Raw genomic sequence first — 20599 nt, forward strand, 5'->3', positions numbered from 1 at the left:
ATCCGTGTGACCTTGGGCCACTGTTGTAAGCTGTTTATATATTTATAAAAACAGATGTGATAAGTCATTGCTCTTCCTTTAAGGGATTCAGTGGCTTTTCAATGAGATGGTGTCTATAATTGTTTGACTGTACTTGACTGGCGATAGCCTTGTTGAGGGTGAGAGTGTCGAGACCAGAAGGTGTTTATTTTGCTCGCGATGTTTGACTCCACACTCATGAAGTGCTGGTTGAGAGCCTGCTCTGTGGCCAGCATGGCACTGACATGACCGCTGAGGACACAGATAAATGGGGTCGACATCACCCCTGCCTTCACAGCACCTGGATTCTGTGAGTGGTTGTGTAAGTGGCAGGAGAGGTACCAACCTCCCTTGAGGGTCAAACTGCATGGAGCTGGAACACATCTCATTGCATTCAGCTCCTGTGAGGTCTTGCGTCTCCACCGTGGAAACCTTGCTAGTAACACTGTCCCTTGGCATTGCTTTTCCTTGGTCCCCAGGGACTACTAGAATGTTCCAGATCTCACACTGCCTGTGTCCCCGCTCACATCCTTTCTGCCCAACTTTTACTCCTGGCAGTGCAGGGGTGAGGAACTTCTCGCAGATGTCAGCAGGGAGCGCCTCACCTCTGCCGCCCCTGGCTCCTCTGCCCCGGGGCTTGGCAGGTGCCTGCAGGAACCTGCTAGGTGCTCGGGCGTTAATTAACCTGAGTGTGACACCGTTACCACGCCACGGTGCCACCTTGCAGGTGCAGAAGCAGAGGCGGGCAGCGTGTGTTCCCTCTCTACCCTCGGGCAGGTGACCCAGCTGTATACAGGGCTCCTTCGAAGGGCACTGCAGAGTTGAACTCACCTGTTCCTCAGCTCACTCAAGGTCTCTCCTCTGGACTGGCTGTCTCTCCTTCCACCGCTCACCCCTGCCAGCGCCACTTCCACAAGGAACCATCTTTGCACAAACCCTCTGTCGAGCTCTCTTCTCCCGACTGAAACACACCAGGTCAGCGAAGTCTGCATCACTACCCTCCGTCAGCATCTCTCCTAAGTCTCTGTGACTCACTGTCTGGTTCTGAGAACCCAGACGTTTGCTGGTGGGGAGGGTGTGTCAGCGCTTGTCCCGTGATGGAGACTTGTCAGGGGGCTCCATGCAGACCGTACACCCCCCCTCCTTAGACCAGGGCTGTGCCCAGAGTCAACTCTTCTCTAATATGCGGTGAAGATGATTTTCTGCCACGAGGCAATACAGCAGTTCCACAATGCAGTTCATGCCCTGTAGACTGACTTTAGCTAACCCCCAGAGGTCAGTGGGGCGAGTGTGAGAAGGAGTTGAACTGTTGGGTAATGCTCCATCGCTGTGACGTGTGATAAGCTCTCTAGTGTAATTAGCCTTACTCTCATCTCTGTTTTCTCCTTCTAAACGCTCTCACCCCTCCCTAAATCTCACAGGGGATTATGCTGCCATTACCTTTGACTTATTTTAAATATTTCATCTCTCATTTATTTCCTTAAGTACAAAGTTCCTTAATAGCATTTTGAATGATTATCATAGTAGGTTTTTAAAAAGTAAGCTTTAATTCACATACCATAGAATGTATGTCTCTGAAGTATATAGTTCCCTGGTTTTTGCCACGTTTGTAAGGTTGTACGTCATCACCATCAGTTAATTCTAGACTAGTTTTGTCACCATTGCAGAAACCCTTACCCCTTAAGAGTCATACTCCCCACCATCCGTACACACATGAGGAGGCTTTCATCTCCCTACTGCTGTTCCCGTTTTGCCTGTTCAGGTTTGAGAGCCATGGGTCAGCCTATAACACTCTTCCAGGAACAGAGGGAGGGGGATCACAGGGCTTTACTGGATTCACCATCTCTACTTAACTACTTACCTACTCCACGACTTTGGACGAGCGTTTTATCCTTTCTGAGCCCGTTTCCCATTTATGCAACGAGAGGATTGGGCTCTTTCAGACCGATTTTCTCTAGGATTTGCAAGATCTTAGGGAGAGAGGGTTTTACAGGAGGCCCATGGATGCTAAGTCTTCAGAGTTTTGAATGAATGTTGATTGGCGCGTTTTCCTGGAAGAGAGTCCAAACGTTTAGAAAATTATAAGAGGCTGGTGCCCTCCCCATCACTGGATGAACAAGGGTGGGGATGAACAGCAGTGGATGCGACAGCAAAGCTCCTTCTCTAGCTCTAGCATCTCGCTGTTGACCACTTTTCACATTCGAGGGAGCAGTTTTTGACTTGCTCACAAGACAGGACAGGGCAGTGGTGCATAATACCCATTGATTCTGGGGCCAGCATTTTGTCTTTAAGCCTCTCTATTGCCTTGAAAGAGCATGTGTTTTGGAATCAGAAAAGTCTTTAAGTCTCGTTTACACATTGAAATATACAACACATAATACTAAAGTCTTGGGACAATAAAAGGATTTTCAAAAGGGGTTTCAGAAATAGTAAACAGGCAGCAAATCACATTTGTATCCTCACTCACTCATGAGAAGGGATCATGGCTAAGTCTTTTACAGAATACACACTACAAGTATTTACATGTGTTTTTACATACGTATATGAATTTTTCTGGCTGAGTGGAGTCGTCCAGATGTCTGAGCTTTACCTAACCCATCTCCTTTGATTGTCCAGGAACTTCCCGAGTGGTCCAGTGGCTAAGACTCCATGCTCCCAATGCAAGTGGCATGTGTCCAATCCCCAGTCAGGGAACTGTAGCCCGCATGGCGCAACTAGGATCAAAGATTCCTCATGCCACAATTAAGACCTGTAGCACCCAAATAAATATTAAAAACCAACAAGTAAAAATACCTTTGGTTGTCCTGACCCACCTCACTGCTTGGGTGGGGCCAAGCCAGGCCCCTTGGTGAGATCCGAGTGACTGTGAACGTGCTGCCAACACACTCCAACACGAATGATACGTGTCTGGGGTACGTGCACAAACACTCCCATCATTTGGCCCTCGGAGAAGGTGCTCACTGCAGACCCACGCTCCCTCTCCCTAGCCCCCTTTCTGAGTGAGATTCCACGTTCACCTTGGCAGGTAGGTAGGAGCCTGGTTTACCTGGAGAGGGTGCTGTGCATCTCAGGGGCTCGGTGTCTGCCTCAAAGCTTGCAGAAACATCTGGAAGCTCAAGGTGTGGCCTCCCCTGCCCCCATCTTGGTCCTGACAGAATCCAGCTAACATCCTCAGCCCACGTGCCCTTCACATCACCTCTCCTGGGGCTCCTCCTCATGCTTACAGCTGCCTGCCCTGACCACCCAGTAGCAGGAGCCCCGGCAATGGGAGATAATTACAAAATTAGCTTAGACACAACATAATTACAAAGGAAACTGCAGATAAACAACATGGATTTATGCATTCCGAAATCAACTGTCGCTTAGGGTTATAGCCTCCTTAGGACTTAGCCACACTGCTCTTCTCCCCCCCTGGGTTTGACACCTGAGCGTGGAGGGTGTGTAAACTTGTCCCTCTGTCCACACACAGTGAAACCTCCAGCTGGAATCATGGTCACTCATGTTCCCAGGTGGATACCTGCCTTCACTTTCTCCACAGGGGAGCCGGGTAGAGGTTGTGAAAACGTGAGCCCAAAGACACCAGTAGGAGAGAATTTAGCAACTGGCAGAAGCAGGGCCAGGGGTTCCAGGAGAGTTAGACAAACAGGGGCAAGCAGGGATGCACAGAAAATTGACATTGAAAGTTGCATGTTTGAAAGACACGCCAGGCTTTGCTTGCTGCGGAGCTAATTATTATGCAAATTTATGCTAATAAACCCTGCCTCCAATGTTGTTGAGAAGCTGCCTTTTCCCGTTAACATAACTGTAATGAGAGGTAAATTTGTAATGCAGATGCCCGAGGTAATATATCCTAAATCACTTTATGGTGTAAAGGACTCTCTCTCACCCCACCCGACACAAATGTCAATTTAAATTAGTTTTTGCTTTGCATATTTATTGAAGCTTTATTTATTGTTAATATGTACTAAGGACACCAACTAAACAGACCCCACTCCTTGTTAGAAGTGGAGTTGAGCACAGAGCTGGGACTGGCATTTGCTCATCCCGAGAGAGGGTAGACTTTTCTCTTCTCCCAGCTGGAGCCCCCATCAGCTCTGACGATGCCAGCACCCCGCTGGGTCTCCCTTCTCCTCTGGGCCGGCTGTCACATCGGGCTGTGCGGGAGAGGGCTGTTCTAGGATGGTGTTTATCACAGGGAGTGAAGAGTCGGGAGCAAAGCCTTTGTCTCCTCTGTCTGTGTGTGTGGTACCCAGGGCTGCAGAAGCTCGCTCCTGCCCACAGGGAAGGACTTGGGCTTCAGGTGGCACCAACTCTCCCCTTCCGAACCTCACTCACACGGGCCTGCACTCGGGCACGCTTCCTGCTGGCAGTCCTCAGTCTGACTCTCTTGAACACTTCCTCTGGGTGTTTGCACTGGGCTCAAACATGCACACGCCTCCACTCGCCCTGCACCCCAGCTGCGGTCCTGCAGCACCCCGACTCTTTCAGGAATGGGAGGGGACGGCATAGGCGCTTGAAGAGGTTCCTGCAGGTAATTCTGCCTCTGGGTGAGGAAATGGTCCTAAACCAGGAGGGATCATCTAGTTCAGGTTCTGTCACTTTTTCAAAAATTAAAGTGCCTGTTGTGTGTGAGGGTACGGTGTGAAGTCTTTCACGTGCGCTGTCCCTCGCCTGCTGTCACTGGTGGGCTGGCAGGATGACACTGTTTTGGGGATCACGAGGCTGAGGCTTTGTGGGCTTCCACACCTGCCCACGCTGGCCTACCTGCTACACACGGCGGATCGAACTCAGATGTGCGTTTATCGGGCTGTGAATCTCAGGGTCTTTTCAAGGCACAGTTCTGTTCCCGAACCACCGTTGTTAGCACAAGTCCATGTGCCTGGCACAGGGTGTGGCCAGACAAACCTAAAGGAGCAGAGAAAGGTTCATTGCAGGGCACAGAGAGTGGTTCATGCCCTGAAAAGCCCTGAGCTCCCGAAAGGTCAGCAAAGCATTTTAAAAAGCCAGGGGAGGGAGGAGGTGTCGCAGGGTCTGAGATCAGGCTGTGCACAATTTCTCTGATCGGCTGATGGTGGGTAACCAGGGAGCTGTCCCCGGGCTTACCTTTTCAGTCAGTAGGCTCCAGGAGCCTGGGGCTATGTGCTCAAGGTCATCGAGTAGTTAACAGCTTCCGTTTGGTGGGGGAGGTTTCCTTCTACATCTGCAAAAACAACTCAGGAAATGTACAGCAAATCCTGTTGTCTAGGTGCTGTAGAGAGGCGCTGAAACAGAGCATGTGAGGGGAGGCCGGTCCCCAGAAGTGCCCATGATATCCTGCGTGGTTCCAGTATCTCAGTAAATTCCAATTTTTGTTTCTTCTGTAAGTTTAAGAAGGGGCTTCCCTGACAGCTCAGCGGGTAAAGAATCTGCCTGCAGTGTGGGAGACAAGGGTTCGATCCTTGGGTTGGAAAGATCCCCTGGAGAAGGGAATGACAACCCACTCCAGGACTCTTGCCTGCAGAATCCCGTGGACAGAGGAGCCTGGCGGGCTCCAGTCCCTGGGGTCACAAGAGCCGGACATGACTGAGTGACTAAGCCGCCTAAGTTTAAGAAGTTGGACCTGATGGTCTTAAAAATTCTCTGATTCCTCTAGCTCCAAATTATATGATTAATATTTTATGATGAGGTAAATAATTGTCTCCTTATTCTGATTGTCTCCATCTTTTATTGTGAACTAAGATCAAGCTGGTGCCCTGCGCAAAGGTTGATAGCCTAGGCCGCCTACCTCTTCAGTTACTGTGTGTTTATTCGAGGGTTCCTGAGCCTCAGTTGTTCTGACACCAGCGTGGGCCAACGGGTCTGTTAAGAATCTGGGCTGGGGAAACACAGGAAGGTGCAAACCAGGTGTGTTCATTCACACATACATACATTCAATGCTTGCCAAGAAGTCTGTCTGTGCAAAATGTCAGGGACCTAAATTTTTCCTCGTTAGCGTAACTCCTTTGAGACGAGTTATCCTGCCAGGTCCCTCTGTGAATATGTGAACTCACAGGACATGGGGCAGCAAATTGACTGTTCATGCAGGTAGTTCAGAGCATGAATTCATCAGAAACCAGAACCTGAATGGGGAAACAGAACAGACATGATGAAGAAATGGCCTGAATACCGGCTTGTGTTTTTACCGCTCAGGCATGGAACAAGATTGCCGCTGCTATGTTTCCCGTATGTAAATAAAAACCCAACTAACATGGATTTTTTGGTTCAGGTGTATTAAGGGAAGGGCTCCAAAATCCCTGCAGATGGTGACTGCAGCCATGAAATAAAAAAAACGCTTACTCCTTGGAAGAAAAGTTATGACCAACCTAGATAGCATATTAAAAAGCAGACATTACTTTGCTGACAGAGGTCCGTCTAGTCAAGGCTATGGTTTTTCCAGTAGTCTTGTCTGGATGTGAGAGTTGGCCTATAAAGAAAGATGAGTGCCGAAGAATTGATGCTTTTGAACTGTGGTGCTGGAGAAGACTCTTGAGAGTCCCGTGGACTGCAAGGAGATCCAACCAGCCCATCCTAAAGGAAATCAGTCCTGAATGTTCATTGGAAGGACTGAAGCTGAAACTCCAATACTTTGGCCACCTGATGTGCAGGGCTGACTCATTAGAACAGGCCCTGATGCTGGGAAAGATTGAGGGCAGGAGGAGAAGGGGACAACAGAAGATGAGATGGTTCGATGGCATCACCAACTCAATGGACATGATGAGTTTGAGTAAACTCCAGAAGTTGGTGATGGATAGGGAGGCCTGGCGTGCAGCAGTCCATGGGGTCGCAAAGAGTCGGATATGACTGAGCGACTGAACTGAACTGAATTGAATCATTTACTAGCAATTTAGAGAAAAATTATCTGAGCAGAGTCCAAGGGCTTCCTCACCTCCCTGTACCCACCTGCCTCTGAGCCCCGAGTCTAAGTCTGTCCCCAGGAAGCCAGAATATCTTGATTCTACTGCAGAGGTACAGACTCTGACTTTAGGAGCTAAGCTAGGTTATTAGGCTGAGTCTGGAACCAGAGCACACTCTGTCTACATCTGTCTTGGATACTTTAAACAAACGTACCAGATTAATTATAGTTGTGACCGTGTGCTGAGAAAAGGCTTTAAAAGGTTGTGTATTATTTCATGTTTAGAAAAGAAATATGTTTTCTTTGTTAAAAGTGAAAATAGTGAACAATATAGAAAAAAAGAATGACAATTACCTATAAATCTACCCTCAAAGATAGCCATCCTTCAAGCCTCTCTGTGGACCAAGAAACAGAGAGGGCGGGGTTTTGTCTGAATGTATCAGGAGCATTTTCCCAAAGCAGACTGGACAGCGTGTCACTCTGGAAATGGGTGGACGTGGGTGTGAGCCACGGAGAGGTCAAGGGTGGCACGCTGGTCCTGGGGGTCAAGAGTCCACAGGGCACCCGATGGAGCAGTTTTGGGGTGGGGGGTGGGGGCGGGGGGGAGGTTCCAGGCGGCCCCTGTTCTCCACCAGCGGCTCTGAAAGGTGCACTTGGGCACAGAAGTGTGTTTGCACGACCTTTCAAATCCCTTCTCCTCCATACATCTTACTTTGCTCCTTGGTAGCATAAGAAAAACTAGCACATCTTTTAAGTTTCCCTTCCATCTGCAGTTTGTCCCACTCGATAAAGGAGTTGAAATTCTTCTGGCCTTGAGCTCTTTCCAGGGTTCAGTCAGAGTCAGGTCTGAGAGCTCCCAGATTGAGGAGTGCCTCATTCCAACTTTAAGGGGTCCCCCCACATAGATGGGAATGTGTGACTGTTGAAGAAATATAAGTGATGATTTGTGGGAGGAGGAGTCTGGCGTCTGAATCCAGATGGGCCTGTTCAAGTTCAAGGTCCCCTTTCCTGCTGTAGATCCCTGAGCTTCGGTTCTGCGAGCCTCAGATTCCTGTTAAATGGTACCACTTATACATACTTCAAAAGATTGTTACGGGTGTGGATAAGTGCATCCATATGGCCATTCTCCACAGTTTCTCAAGCACGCTACATCATAAACGAGCAACAGAGTGAAGAGTGAGAACTGATTTCTTAGAATCACATGTAATCACTTCTTTCAGTAATTTTTTTTTTTTTTACTTTATTTGTTTGGTGGTTTTGCTCTTTGGGTAGCCTCCACCTGTATTATCCGCATGCCGCTTTACGAGGATGGGGGTACACAGAGCCGGAGGCGGAGCCTCGCCTGATGGATGAAGGGCCGGGGGGTCCTGACAGCTTGCACGGAGATGCACAGTGACTCCCTTCCTGCTGGTTCCACGTGGCTCTGCCATCAGAAACCAGAACTGGGCTTCCCCGATATCTCGGGGGTAAAGAATCCACCAGCGATGCAGGAGATGGAGGAGATAAGCGTTCGATAGATGGAAGAGATAAGCGTTCGATAACTGGTTGGGAGGATCCCTGGAGGAGGAAATGGGAACACACTTCAGTATTCCTCCCTGGAGAATCCCATGGACAGAGGAGCCTGGCGGGCTACAGTCCGTAAGGTCACAGATGGTTGGGCAGGACTGAGCGACTCAGCAGCAGCAGTGAAAACACTGCCAGGCCCAAAGCAGGCTCTGGGTTTGGTCCCTTGAACTAACGAGAATCTCAATCAAGTCTCAGACTCTGACTCCTGGTGTTTCTGCTGTGGTGGGGCCAGGCCTGGCTTTGGCATTATTTTTTCCCCCAAAGGCTCTTTCCAGTGCTATTATTTTGAGCGTTCAAAGAACATGTCTGTGCTCCGGAGGTGGCTGTGGTTGAGAGTCCCAGTGTGTTCACCAGCTGTGGGACTGGTTTCCTGCCCAGGGGAAGGGCCACCAGGATGCTTGTGGGTGGGCCCTCCCAGCCTCCCAGCCTCCCAGCCTCCCAGCCTCCCAGCCTCCCAGCCTCCCAGCCTCCCAGCCTCCCAGCCTGTCACTCGCCTGCATGCGGTCCTGTCCTTGGTGAGCGGTGGTGCAGACAGAGCATCCTGTCCACCTCCAGGTGGGGCCTCCAGGAGTGCCCATCACCTCTGACCCCTGGCCACCCGCTCCCCTCCCACCCCGGTTTCATTTTCCTCCTTGTTCTTGTCACTGCGGACGCATCCCGCAGGTTAGGTGGGGGTCTTCGTGACCGTTTCCCTTGGGGTGGAATACGGACTCCACAGCAGTGACCCCTGCCTGCTTTGCTCACATTGTGTTGTTGGCATATAATAAGCTTCCAGGAACGTATCTGCAGTACGATGAATAAAATCTTTCCTACATCCACTGCCCACCCCACCACAGGCCGTGTGGTCACAGAGGCATTTGGGTCCCCGGCCCTGCCACAGGCCATGCTGCTTAAGTCACTGCAGCCATGGGACAAAGGGGACCTTGCTTTTATAGTGGGTCAGCCTGCCATGCAGGCTTCTCCCGGGACGCAGGGTCATCTGCACCCACCCGGACCTCCGCTCTCAGCCGGAAGCCTGTGGGCGAGACGCAGTACCCACAATTGGCCACACGGTGGCGCCAGCACTCCATGAGTGAGCTGAGACTGGGCGCCGAGAAGGGACCGTTCCAGCAGCCGCTGCTCTCCTGATCCCTGTTCTCCGTCCCCTCCACCCTCTCTAGGGCTGCCTGCTGCCTGTCCTCTGCTCCCTTGGGCCAGGGCCACCTCTTCTCTTTGCCTCAGGCCCCCAAAAGGCCTCCAGATGAGGGACTTTAGGAAACGGGGCGGGGAGGGGGCGGGTTCGTTGGAATTTTTTTTTAGGATTTGAAAGCAGTATTTCCCAGCCTGTCTACAACTGATACATTCAAGTGATCAAATCCTGTTCACGGTAACCAGCTTGACAAAAAATATCCAGGAATTTTTTTTTCCCCAACTCAGAAGTCGCTTTGAAGATCTGTCTTGTATTAATGATCACAAACTGCTCTGTAAATGACCTTTTTTGAGCACGAAGCTGATGAAAACCTGATAGCATATAAATGGGACCCAGAGTCATCGTTCAAATCCTATTAAAGCAAGTGCGAATGCAGACATATATCCTGGTGGGGCTGGAACGAAGGACACAGAGAATCTCCTGGAGCCAGAGAACCTGCCCCGAAGACCTTTCAGGAGCGTGCAGTATACCTTCTTCTTCTTTTTTTCTGACACCACTGGAGACTGTCTCACTGCTGAACTTAAAGGAGACAGGAGAGGTGGAAAGTGCCCCTGGGAGTAGCTAGGGCCCCAGCGGAGAAGCCTCTTGGCTGTTTTTCTCTCCCTTTTTGTAGAACAGGAGCCGTCTGTGCTAGCTCTGCTGGCCTGTTACAATGAGCGGTCAGGAAGTGGAGGAAGGATGGACCTGCCCACTGGCCTGGATGGGTTCTCTGGATGGGCAGGTCTCATGAGCTGGGAGAGTGACTCAGATAAAACAGGAGGACAGCAGGATCTCTAAAACCCAGACAGGTCCTCGAAGGACACTAGGCGGATGCAAGGAGCCCAGCAGAAGTCTAGAAGGGAACAACAGAGGACAAGATGGTTGGATGGCATCCCCGGCTCGATGGACGTGAGTTTGAACACGCTCTAGGAGTTGGTGATGGACCAGGAAGCCTGGGGTGCTGCAGTTCATGGGGTCGCAAAGAGTTGGACACGACTGAGCGACTGGGCAACAAAGCCCCCTTGATGGAAGGATTACAGCCAATCAAGTTGGGTCTCAGGTGCCAGTGATGCGGCTGCCGGGCCAGCTCCAGCTCGGAACCGGGTCGGGCGGTCAAGCAGAGCAGCCGAGCGGGGCGTGGTGCCGCCTCTGGGGATGTGGCAAACAGCCCTGGTCCCAGTGATGGGCGAAAGTCTGAGAGGGGTCAGGAGGCCACACCGCTGAGGGGAAGAGATGCGGAGCAGGAAAGCAGGCAAGGCAGAACCATCCTGGTCAAGAGCTTGACCTGCCCCCTCGAGATGGAAATCCTCAACTGGAAAAGGACCTGCTCAACAATAAGCCCCTGTCTTCTTAAGTCCTAGGAATCGCAGCTGAAATATTCCGGGAAATTCCTCAGGCCTGTTGGCAGCAGTGGTGGCCCCGTTCAGGGTGGAGAAAAGAGAAGACTCTGGAGGCAGTTCATGTCCACTCTTCCTCCAGTCGTGCACAAGGACCGGAAGACCCGAAGCAGGGATGGCTCGAGGGGACCACGGACCCCCTTTCCCCAGGCTGTGGCCAGGGTGGGAGAGACCAGCAGGATGGTTGGGTGGGCTGAGCGCAAGGGGCCTAGGGTCTGGGGTGAGAGCGTTGCTGCATCCTGACGAGGTTGTGAATGCAGAGCCGGGGCCCCCAGCACCACTGAGGGAGCACAACACACTCGCTGGAGGTTACACTGAGCCCAGGCCGGACTGAAGGACCGCCTCTAAAAACCATCTTTACGCCATTCCTAAGAAACGTGTTCTAAAGCTCTCGTTAGCGTCCCTTCTTGCAGCCAAAGGGGACCCCGTACCCCTTATGTTGAGCATCCTCAAAGGTCCCGCTGAACCTCTCAGATTTTCTAACTCCTACCTCCCCTCGCGACTTTACGTTCTTGTGCCTTTTGTGAAGATGCCGAAGTGTGCACGGATGGGGAAAAGAAAAAAAGAAATGAAATCGAGAGTCCTGCCTAATTATACTTGCAGAAAAGTGTGGGGAGGAGAGGTGAGAAGGCTTCTTTTGCATAGAACGCATTAAAATAATGTATGGAGACGCTCTCCCTTCCAGCAAAGGAGGTGGTCAAGACTAGAGGATCAATCTTTAAAAGAATAATGTTTTCAAAATCAGGCTCCTTGTCCTCAGATCCTTTGATGTATGAGTGTAATAGTGGGGAGGACACACAGTGAAATATACATGAGCTCCCTAAGAACAGAAGAGCCCAGTGGAGGGAGTATTAGTGTTTACAGCAAAACTCGATTGGAGGGCTCATTTCAAGATGATAGTTTGTTATGTCGAGTGCAATAACAGTCCTGTGTCTGGGAAGCGCTCCACCCCCCACCCGCCCCCCACTGCCCACTTCCTTCCGCCCCAGATCCAGGCATGAGGGTGCAAACATATCCATGGTGAGGTGAGATCCCTTCTTTGTATCTGTCCTTTCTGCAGACCATAAAGGAAAAAGGAGGAGACAGAAAACTCTGGACACTACCAACAGTGGCCTGGCTCTTTGGAGACTTAATCAGACAGTTTTAAACAGACCAGACATTAAAACAGAGGGGTTTTTTTTTGGCAGAAGATCAACCAAAGAGATAAACAAGCAAATATCTTCCTCCTATCTCTCCTCAATATTTATTTCTCTTACACACACTCAAAGGGAATTCAACCACAGCAAAAGATAAGTGTTGGCATAACTGGCCTTGCTGGGGAGGCCCAGCTTGGCCCCCAGAGGCAGGGTTCCCTAGCCTCGGCTTCTTTCCCGCAGGCTGCCTGCTTTTCTCACCTGGCTGCTCCTCTCAAGCCACACCCCGGGATGGCTATAGGGGCCTTGGTCCGCTGGACCGGGAGACAGCAGCAGGCTGATCGCATCCTCCCCTCAACCAACATCTTCCTCCATCCTCAAGGTAATGGGCACGGGGCAGACAGGGCTGAGCACGAACCTGCTCACAGGGGCTGAGTTCTATTTCAGGAGTGAAGGAAAGCGCCTTCCACGTGTGACCAGATCAACACGGGGCCGTGGTGATGTGGCAGAAGCTTTATTTTCAGTCTCTGATGGCGCATTCTCGTTGCCAGAAAGGGAGGCATGGTTCCCAGCTAACAGCTTCGGGGTCTCTCTTTACCCCAGTAGTGGATTTCCTTGCTTCTTTCTTAGAAGCCATGAAACCAGAGAGGATGGGAGTTTGGGGCTGGTAGATGCAAGCTCTTATATCTAGGATGGATAGACAACAAGGCCTTATGTATAGCACAGGGAACTATATCCAGTGTCCTGGGATAGACCTTAGTGGAAAAAACTAGAACAAAGAGTGCATATATAACTGAGTCACTTTTCTGTACAGCATAAATTAACACGACATTGCAAATTAATTATAATTCAATTTTTTTTTAAAAAAAGAAAAAAATGAAACCTGAGAGGAAAGTAGAAAATGAGAAAAAGAGAGGACAGGAGTGGAGGCAAATTGGAAGAGTTGGAAATGACCTCAAAAATCCTTTATCCTTATTCAATTTTTTGAAGTTTAGAATATGAGAGCCAGAGAGAGGAAAAGATTAGCAGAGGTTTTATAGACAGTTGGTGGCAAATCTAGATTTAGCATCATGTCTGTTGACTGAATACCCCCGAAGGTCTCATTGGATGAGTCTGAGTATTAGAAGCTGTGAAGACAGTAGTGGCTGAAAGAAGTTTCCCCAAATTATCATTTTTACCTGAAAGCTCGGATTTTAGCATTGACAGCAGGCACTGGCAGTTGTTTCCTGTGAAGTGATGCTTTTAAGAAAATGACTGTCAAGGACTCACATGTAAATAACCATAGATCGCCTGTGCTTCATTCAAGTACTCAAGAGCTGAGATTTAAACAAATATAATGTATTGAATGTTAACCCCTTGAGTACAAATTGCAAAATACTCGGAGTGGTGAGGTGAGGGGCGGGGATCCAGGCAAAGCCTTGGTTCCCTGACCTTGGGCTGCTGGTGCCTCGGGGTCCCACCCTTGTTGCCAGAGACCCCAGCACCTGCCTTCGTGGGGCAGGATCTCTACATCTCAGGCCAGGCCACCGCCTAAAAGAGGTCTCTTACCTTAGCCCTCAGACTACACTGCATCTCAGAGTCAAGCCCTTCCTCCTGTGTGTTTTGAAAACTTCAGTCATGCTATGTCTAATCATTGATTCCATTCTGTTTTACTTATTTACCTAGGAGAAGGAAATGGCAACCCACTCCAGTATTCTTGCCTGGAGAATCCCATGGACAGAGGAGCCTGGTGGGCTACAGTCTATGGGGTCACGGAGAGTCAGACACGACTGAGTGACTTCACTTTCACTTTCACAACTCAGCTTAAAATTCTTCAAGAGCATTTACAAACGCACATGAGCTTTGGGTGGGGTAGTGCCATGGATTAGGTCAATAGGAGTAGAACAGACATACTTTCAGCACTCACGATGTTCCTGGTGTGGGGAGGAAGCAGATAACAAACCTGTAAAAATCAACTGTACTCCGGTGCATTATGACCGTTAATAGGCATGCAGTGTTAGAGAAGATAGAAGACAGGGTTGTGTGATACAGATGTTTAGAACTTGTAAAATTAAGTTTAAACACAGAGGGTAAAAGAGTGTGAGACCTCATGTCTCTGCCCTGGAGGGGTTGCCAGTCTGTTTTAAGAAGAAAACAATGTCCCTGAGTGATATGATATTTGACATGATGTCATATACAATGATTAAAGATTAATATAAAGTTATCTGAATACTGCACACACCTGAGGGCTTGGCAAGATTAGGGGTGATCAGAATCAGGTAATAATGTCTTGGATGTAGGATAAAGTCCACTTAAACTGAGCTTGAATGACTGTCACCCCCCTGTAAGAACAGACCTCTTCCCCAGGCATTTAATTTGGGGGGGAATCCTTGAAATTACAAGCTAATTTCATAGTAGATTTAGTCTTTAATGTTTCCTCATTTATTTCCATTTTCACAGAAAGAGACTTTCTCTCTACTCTTAGAAATGTAGTGAGTCTGGGGGAGATGAGGCATTGATCTGGCTTTTATCCCATTGATTTCCAATTTCTCGGAGACTCTAAACAGGTGTTGATGGAGATGTTTATGCAGCTGATCGTTGTGTGGTCATGTTTGCTACGCCTGTCTTTTGCCTGTTAGGACACAAGATAGTTTATGAAATGACAATTGATTTTACATCCTGTATTCAAGAATGACCACATGACATTTTAGTAGATGTCAAATACAGCATGAAATTATTTCCAACTCATCCTCTGCTCCCCTCACCTGCCACCTTTTCCCCCAATCCATGATGTGTGTGTGTGTGAAAGTGTGGTAGCCGCTCAGTCATGTCTGACTCTTTTTGGCCCATGGATTGTAGCCCGCCAGGCTCCTCTGACCATGGGATTCTCCAGGCCAGAATACTGGAGTGGGTTGCCATTTCCTTTTCCAGGGGATCTTCCTGACTCAGGGATCAAACCCAGGTCTCTCGCATTGCAGGTGGATTCTTTACTGCCTGAGACACCTATAGTTGTGCTTATTGAGTAGTTTAAATGTCAAGTGTTTAGAAAATTATTATTTCTTCCACAATAATGGCAGCTTATCCCAGGGGTAGCCACCACTCAGAGGCACGCGTCTTTTGTCCAAGTTCCCAGAGCTGTCTGAAGGGGCTGGTGGGACTCCAGTCCCACCAGTAGATGGGTAGAGGGGAGACTCAGACATCCTCCTGCCGCTGATGGGCAGGTGAGTACAGTCTGTGCCTGTGCCTTTAAATCCCCGTGCGTCTTCCATCTACAGTGAGGGGATGTGCACCCAGCCCCTGAGGCAGCCCGCCAATAGGTGAACATGAAAAACATGAAATCTAAAGAAAGTGAGGCAGGACACAAGAGAGAGAGTGAATGGGGGTGGGAAGGAGACCTGTTCGTGTGGCAGGGTCTGGCAAGGCCTCTCTGGAGAGGTGTCCCTGGAGCAGAGACCTAACTGATGGGAAGCCAGCCTTGAGAAGACCCAGAAGACCCGTGCTCCAGGCAGAAGGAGATGCTGGTCCCAGGGTGGTATGTGCGATGACTCCTGTGCGTGTGGCCTGATCCCTCAGTCATCAGGGGCAGATGTGAACGTGGGGGTCTGAGACAGGCTGCTACACGGCTCTGTACTGGGACTCATGTGAGAAGGGTGGAGCAGGTGAGATGGAATAAGTTGCACCTGCCAATGGTTAGAACTGCGGATATAGGAGAGAGGGAAGGAAGATGCCTTTTAGGGTTTTGACCCGAGAGAGTAGGAATGGCAGTACCCTTTCCCAAGATGGAGGCTCCATGAGGAGAAGCAGAGTCTGGCTGGAGGAGGATGGTGTATTAACAGGATGTAGGTTGCAGAGCCCTGGGTGACATCTGGGAGGCACTGTTATACAATGGGTGATGGAGGAATAGACCTCTAGGGAGAGTGTGGGACCAGAGGTACAGATTCAAAGCGCTTTTCCCTGCTATAGACTCAGTTGGAAGACCCAGGAGGGGGTGTAGAGAGAGATGATCCCAAAAAGGAGGAAGAGCTGGCTGAGATGGAGAGAGGAGAGGAGGAAAGCCAAGTGAGGAAGCGGCTTCAGGAGAAAGAACGTGTCCACCGTGATGAATGTACCGAAGGACTGGGGAAAAGAAGAGAAATTTTAATCATTGTTTTTGACACAATGCAGTTCATGGGCGACCTTGACAATAGCAATTTCAATAGCATAATGGGAACAAGGCTGATTGGAGTGGATGGAAATCAGGGGAAAGGGAAAAGTGCAAAGCAGAGCACTTGGGATTTTTTAAAAAGACTTTTATTGTGAAGAGGGGGGAGGGTGTGGAGCCCAGGGCAGGTTTTCGTGTTTATGATGATGATTGTGATAATAACCATTATCATCCGTGATCACAGTGACCACCATTTATTGTGTAGTTAACACATACCAGGTCTGTGCCAAATGTTTTCCAGGTGTAATCTTATTGCAGCTTTCAGCAAATCTGTGAGGGAAGGCTCTGCTATTGTTATCAGTTTAGAGGCATGAGAACAGAGGAACCAGGTCCTAAATCTGATGAGAGAACTGAGAATTCAATTCCAAATTGGAGTGTCTTAAATACAGCAGATGGATACGCTAGCTCTAAGAGGCCAGCTGAAAATGAGTGGAATTTTTAACCCGACTTAGTGGAGACCTGTTTTGGTTGCAAGGGATAGTCCCAAGTCAGGCTGACTTACGAGAGAAAAGTGAGCGAGTTTCATCCACGTATCTCAGAAATCCAGAAGTAGTGCTGACTTCAGGTGTAGCAGGATCCAGGAACTCACATCGGGTAATAAGAGTTTAGTCTCTATGTCTGAACCACTGGGTACCGCTTTCCTTTCAAGATTCTCAAGTGGGTTTCCCTACTTGTTGGCCTCTAGCAGCTCCAGGCTGACTTCCAACAGTTTGGAAAAATCCAGGGTCAGAATTGCAGGTAGGGGTGACTTTTAGTCCATGGCCTGTATCACCATCACCTGCCCATCTCTGAAACAGCATCTGTCCTGGAGGGAATATCACGACCTCATGCCTGCCTCCAGAGCCTGGAGGCCATGTGTAGACATCGAGCCTAACTCTCCAAAGGAAATATCCAGGTGCTATCAACCAAGAAAGGGACTCTGGGTGGGCAGCAAAGGGCAGATATCCAGGAAACCATGGTGCACTCAGGTGTGCACTCTTACAATATCCGGATATGCTTCCAAATATTCTACTGGAAGATAAGTTCCAAGAGGGACAGAGTCCTTCCCAGCCTGGTTCATCTAACACGGTGAATGCCACATCATAGGCTCCGGTTTAAAGCATACGTTAATTGAATGAATATGTGATCTTAATTCATCTGTAACACTGCCTCATTTCACTCGACTCATTTACCTTCTTTTATTCTTATATAGAGAGCTCTTCATTGTATCCGAAACTCGTTATTTTTCTGACCTGTAGTTCTCCAACTCTCCCAAGTTCTTAGTTTATATGAAAAGAGTATATTCAAATAATGTCCCCCTCTTCAGAACGTTTCTGATGTTATTTTTTCAAAGGAGGAACAAGGACCTTGGTACAGAAACCCCAGTTCTCTCTGGGATGTCCCTGGAGGGTAAGAAGCTGATGGTTGAGCCAGAACTGAAATCCCCACCCGTTCTAACGAAGCTCTGCGCCGTCTGCCCCTCGAGGGCGTTTGTTTCCTCCCCGCTGACTCTGGAAGGTAGAGCTCTGGGGAGAGACAGGTACATGGCAAAAAGCTGTTTGGGCGCACTTGCTTCTGACACCGCAGCACCTGTGGCGGAATTCTCCGTCTAGAAAACTCTCGAGTGGGTGTGAGGGGAATGCTGATCATCCTGGAAGGCGACGAGAAGTTCTGTACTGTGTGAGCACCATGGGGAGGACGCCGGAGGGCTCTAGTCGTGTAAAAAGAAACTTGAGTTCTGTGTGATGATCGTGAGGAAAGGCTTACAATGAAAATAAATCAGCAAAGTCAGTCTTGTCCTGCATGAATGTGATGCCTTCTTCCCAGTCATTTTTTTTTTTTTTAATTCATCGGAAAGGTTTGCGGGGAGGTTTATGGAAGAGAACGTGACCTAGTACCTATGTGAATAGGAAGGGGCAGTTTCCCATAAAGATGGTGTGGACTGTAGAACATCACTGCCTGGGTGTAAACGCTAACCTGTCCCTTCTTTAGATGCCTGCAGGCGGGATGCTAATCACCTGCTTCTCAATGCCCTTATTGGTAAAACACATATAATAAAATAGCGCTACTTCATAGGTTCTAGACATCGGTTGATATGTTCAAAGCATTTGAAATGGTGCTTGGCACATAGAAATCAATATGTGTGTGTGTTTATTTCTATTATTATTTTGAACGTGAAGAAGATGGTAATGTGAGTATGAGTGTGTGTGGAGGAGGTGGTGAGCTTTAGTTGGAACCAGTCGTGTGTGTGTGTGTGTGTAGGAGGAAGGGGTGAGGCTGGCTCTTAGACCATCCCCCCAGGCTCCGGGCAGAATGTTTTAACACTCCAGAAACTGAAAGCACCTGTTGGGTGTCTCGCAAGTTTGAGAAGAGCAATTGCTCTGAAGTCAGAAATGGAATTAATGTCCTGGAAAGAACCAGAGGCTGATGTGAATAATTAAGCCTCTTAATGAGAACATTAATATTCTCCCCAATAGATTGATTTAGTGTTTCTCTTGCTGGAATTGTTGTATAAACCCACCTGGGCTGGCCATCTATCTTGATTGTTTAGGACAAACTGCACTGGCAAAAATAAACAAATAAATACAGCCGGTCGACCCCCTAATTTCACACTGTTCTGTAAAGTGTGAGGTAAAGGAAGCCTTGCACCCAGAATATATTGAGGCTGTGGAGCGGTCCTGAGTGGTGAAGATTTCTCAGCAGGTCATCTTGGGCTTTTGTTTTGTGTGTTTATTCATGCTAAGATGGGATTTTTTGCTCAGCTTGTGCCTCCAGCATGCAATGTGCAGAATCAGAGACGGTTGGGCCTCCCAAGTTCACTGACACCAGCTTTTTTCCAAGTATAAGTAAAACCGTTAAGTGTCATTTCAGGGAGGCTCCAAAGAGAACTGGTACCGTAGTCCTTTACGTCTCAGAACAGAAGGAGTTCAGCGAGAGGCAAAGTGACAGATAAGTAGTGATTTATAATAAACAGAATAGGATGCTTGGCTACAGTTTTATAATCAAAGGAAAAGTGGCAAGGGGAGAAGCCCTTCTTTGTATTTCTCGAGTAGACGTCATGCTTCCTTCATCAGCTCCTCCTCCAGGTTGGGCAGGAGAGTCTTCTGGTCTCTACAATAGTCAGGCTGGGTTCACGAATGACTATTTTGTATGTGTGCAGAGAGCATGCCCTAGGGATCGATAATTTATTGAGCCCCTGGGTAGGATGAGGGTCTCATGCCACCATTGTGTTACTGTTTGGGGACACATCTTGTGCTCCTGTTGGGTGGTTTTGCTTCTGAGCAAGGCTGCTTGGTTTTGTGGTTAAGCAAATGAGTGTTCTTGAGTAATCATTCCTACAGGGGTCTCCCGTGTTTTTTCTACTTACAATCCCATCGTGCAATTAACTATTTCATCACCTACTTTGTCTCTTGACTCTGTCCCTCTCATAAGGACACCCCTGGGTGGGAGTGATGTTGGCTCTGCAGCAAGACCACTGGTCGGGCAGGTGGGATGGAGTGTCAGAGAGGACTCACCAGAGCAGTGGGACCAAGAGGAGGTAAATGGGAATAGAGAAGGGTTTTTACAAGCAGTGATTTACCCTGTGGTGAGTGCTGGCTGAGTATGTCCAAAGTCCTCCTGGGAGGAAGCCCATGAGGGATTCACGAGTGGATGAGGACCGCTGGTGTGAGCTCAGGCTGGTTGTCAAAGGCAGCCATCGCAGGGAAAAAGGGAACCCACTGTTCTAGGAAGCCTTCTTCCAAAACCTTCCAGCTGAGCGGGTCAGGCCCACAGGGGTCGTCTCCCTTTGATTAACATATGGTTGCTGGTTGGGAATTTCGGTCACATCAGCAGAACCTGCCTTGTGGCCCAGGGTGAGCCTGTGGCTGGGTAACCGGGGAGAAAGCAGGTGAGCTCCAACACGGCAGCTGACCCCTCTGCCCTGGTCCTCCTGGGGTCGTCTGCCCTGGGGCCCAGCTAACAGGAGACATGTCAGCCAGGGAACTCGGGCTGGAGTTCTGCCTCCCGGACTGATCCATCTACCAGCCGCCCCCGATGGACAGCAAAGGTCAAGGTGCAACCAGCTCTCAAGAGGCCTGAGACATGCAGGTTGTCAGGAAACAGACTAGGTCACAGGCCGGCCTCCATGGATCCCAAGCTGCATGATTTTAGTGACATCAGCACCTCCTATTTACACGCTGGTTCATGGAATCCAAGCATTTTCACAAGTGCAGTCCATTTCATTTTTATCTCATTTTGCTTCGAGCTGTCAACCACATTTTCAAACAGACTGTGGGTCCTACCCGC

Source organism: Muntiacus reevesi, chromosome 5 (assembly GCF_963930625.1).
Source record: "Muntiacus reevesi chromosome 5, mMunRee1.1, whole genome shotgun sequence".
Taxonomy (NCBI): domain Eukaryota; kingdom Metazoa; phylum Chordata; class Mammalia; order Artiodactyla; family Cervidae; genus Muntiacus; species Muntiacus reevesi.